Source organism: Podarcis muralis, chromosome 15 (genome assembly GCF_964188315.1).
Source record: "Podarcis muralis chromosome 15, rPodMur119.hap1.1, whole genome shotgun sequence".
NCBI lineage: Eukaryota > Metazoa > Chordata > Lepidosauria > Squamata > Lacertidae > Podarcis > Podarcis muralis.
Window position 1 is genome coordinate 40337016 of NC_135669.1, and position 3838 is coordinate 40340853.

Here is a 3838-nt window from a genome sequence, read left to right on the forward strand (position 1 = left end):
ACAAGAGGCAGTGTTGGCCACCAACATGGCTTTAAAAGAGCATTAGACCAATTCATGGAGGATGAGGCTATGAACAGCTACTAGCCACAATGGCTATGTTCTACATCTACCTCCAATGTCAGAGCTATCGTGCTCCTGGATACCATGGGAACTTCAAGCAGGCAGAGTGCTACTGCTCCCATGTCCATCTTGAAGGCTTCCCATAGGCATCAGGGTGGACAGGATACTGGACCAGATGGGCCAGTGACCTGATCCAGCAGGCCTGTCTTATGTTCTTATGTGACAATGTATTGGTTAAGGTTTTTGGACTAGGACCTGGAAGACTTGGGTTCAAATCTCCACTCAGCTATGAAGTTCACTGGCTTACTTTGAGCCAGTTGATGGATGTATGTTTTAATGCACCCAAAGCTTTTCCTATACTGCAGCACAGAAAGAGTGCGGTAAAGAAGGCCTGAGATATTATTGTATCTGATGCAGAGTAGCAAAAGGATACCCCCACACACCCAAAGTCTGCCCAAATATTTTGGTGCCTGAAGCAGAAAAGCCTACAAGCAACCTCTTCCCAAGCCCCCACAGAAATGAAATGAAATGAAATTCCAGAAATAATATATTAGATAGCTATCAGTTTGGTGCCTTCTCATGACACCCCAAAAACAGCTGTGTCAACCAGTTGTGGTTGGTGTCATGGTTGGAAGTCCCTCTTCAAGACACTGAGTTTGGATAAGGGATGGGGGCAAAATTTGATTCAGTTTGCACTTTAAGGGGAACCCACCTGGTTCATGCTTTCCAAAGCAACACACAAACCAAAAACGTGAGAAATTTGTAATTGCCTGAATTTTGCAATGCAATTCTCCAGCCAAGTAATGTTCACCAGGCATATGTTAGTGAAAATGACATACAAAAATGTGTATATTGGGGGAAGCTGCTTTGCAAAAATATGTGTTTGCAGAAATCACATGCAAATATGCGTATATTAGGATGGATTAATAGTAAAATACTGGTGACTTTTATTGCTGATTTTAAATTAAAAATAATTGCAAACTGATATGGAAATGTGGAGAAGCTGAGTTTAAGCTTTTATAAATGAGAAATCTAAATTGGCAGATTGCCTCATCCCTAGCATGCACCTTTGCCCTTTTGGATGGTCAACACCTGCATTCCAAAATTAATTCTGCTCCTTGTAAGAAGCTCTGCATTGAGTTGCTAAATGAAGAGAGAATAGCTAGTATTTTTAAGGCATTGTTTTCAGCTGTAGCTGTAGATTTCCAGTAGCAAATGTGGGGTGGGGGGAGAGGGTATGAAGTTGTTTTATCAGGTTCGAGCCTGCAGCTTATGGAACGTTATGGATTTCTTTTGCATTGTCTCCTGAGGATTCTCCAAGATTAAAAAGTAAGGTACTGTGCATCCGGTTTGGCTACAAACTGACTGGGGAAAGCACTTGTGTGCTAATAGGAAAAACACAAGCCTTATTTTTTTCACCTGAAGGCAGTACATTATAGAGGAAAAATAATAACTCACCCTGTGTGATTTAGATAAAAAAATATATATTTAAAAACTCTAGCATAGGATCTCTAGCCAGAGATGACCCTACTACAAGGTGGAGTGAGCTATCCTGTGGCTCTGGTGGGAGACTTTGGGGATGCAACTGAAAGCTGTTGTAGCTAACCTTTTCTAATCCAAGGAGCCCAGGTCAAACTCTGTGGAGGGCCAATTGCTGAAATGCACATGACCGAAGTGTAAAAGTGTGGCTGAAGTCAAAGTCAAACTGAATATCTTAATATTGCATGTGGTTATGGGCCATATTAAGAGAAGGGCTGTAGCTCAGTGGTAAAGTGTCTGTTTTGCATGCGGAAAGCCCCAGTTTCAGTTCCAGAGCTGGGAGAAGATTCCTGTATGAATCTGAGTTCACCTGGGCACCGTCTTGTCCCTGTCCCCACCCCAAGTAGGGTGAGATGCACTGTATTTGTATTTCACCTGAGAGCAAGTGTGCTATAATGGTTAGAACATCACACTCTAACCTGGGAGACCTGGGCTCAAATTGCCACTTTGCTATGAAGCTCACTTGGTGACCTTGGGCTAGTCACTGCCTCTCTGCTTAACCTAACTCACAGGTTAGTTGTGGGTATTTAAATCAGTAGGGGGACAACCTTGAGCTCGTTGGAGAAAAAGGTGGGATATAAATGCAACAAATAACGACTATACTTTAAATTACTGTATTATTTCTAAATACGCATCTATGCATTGAAATTAGCAAATGCAAACTTTTGGTCCCTTCTTTTGGAGGCGAGGAGTGATGATGCACACCATCCTACTCTTCCTGTCGCTGAGGAGAGTGTTCCACAAGTGGGGAGCCATAACCTCCCTCTTGTGCATAGGTGCCACTATTTTGGTTACATAAGGAACAGAATGCACAGATTGAACATCCGAAGTAGAATCAGTGCTCCCCCCCAGGGGGTACTCAAGGGTACGCAGTACTGGCACCTCTTTTTGTTGTTGTTAAAGAGTGTGGCACTTAAAGTAACAACTTAATGGTGAGTACTGCCACCTCTTTTTCTAGGGGAAAAAAAGCACTGGAAAGAATGGTGATAAAAAATAAGCATACTGCAAGTATTCAGGCTCCTATCCTGGCTCTGATGACATGTGAGCCAGGATGGATGGGTGGACCCATCAATTTTGGTCCTCCCAGTTTCTCATATTTCCAATCTTAAAATCAGTTCTCCACATTTCTGCAGCAATTCACAATTATTATTTTTATTATTAAATAAAATTCTCCTGAAAATGTCAGCATTTTTGTGTAAATTTCTACTAATAAAACACATTTCTGTATGCAATTTCCCCTAATACAATGGATTTTTGTTTTTGCACAAATACGTGCATTTTTATGCACACTTTGCCCTAGTATATACATTTTTGTACACATTACTTGATTGGAGAACCACATTGCATATTATGTCGGATATTGCAAATTTGGTAGGTTCTGAGTCAAATTTCTCCCCCATCCCTACCTGTGACAGATGTTGGGGGAATGCCGCAGAATTGTGACAGAGTTTCTTCTGTATTTAGTGAAGTGTGTGTGCACATGTTGGGGTCTGGCTCAAGCCAGCTGAATATGTACAACTGGGGCTTTGGGGGATTAAATTGAAAAGGTACAAGGTGAGGTGTAGAAATCATGACGTGTGAAGCGAAATGGGAAGCTCCTGCTTTGGCGGGGAGTTGCCACAACCGCTTCAAGGTGTTCCTGAACCTGTCATCAGGCTGTTGCACCTCCTTTCCAAAGGTAAATAAGCCACATAGTAAGAGTGTCCGCAGCTGACATTCACCGGGGATACCTGCTGAAGCCGAAAGGAAGAGGGCATGCATTGGCTGAAGGAACCAGCATATATGGGAGTTCGACGCCAGTGCAGTGTGGAGTGTTTACCTTAACAACTAAGGGATTATGACTAATAATCTGAGGATCAATGCAGAAAGGGGACATAAGAGACTTACAGGCAAAACACATGCAAAAAAAAAGAACAGCCATCCCAACTGGTTCCCTCCAGATGTTGTTGGACTCCAGTTCCCCTCAATCCAGCCAGCATAGCTAATGGTCAGGGATGATGGGAGTTGTAGTCCAAAACAGAGGGCACCAGGTTGAGGAAAGCCTTGGTTATTAACAGTTCGGGTTTAGAACTTTTTTTTAAAAAAATGCAAAGCAGCCTAGGAAAGGCTAATTGACACTTGCAAGAGGCCTTTAAGCTGCATTTTCAGTCTTAGCAAAGGAAACTGTTTTTTTTGTGCTGGGGGTGGGGAAGGAATTGCATGAAATGTCTGTTTAGCTTGAATTTCGTATTTCTCGTAA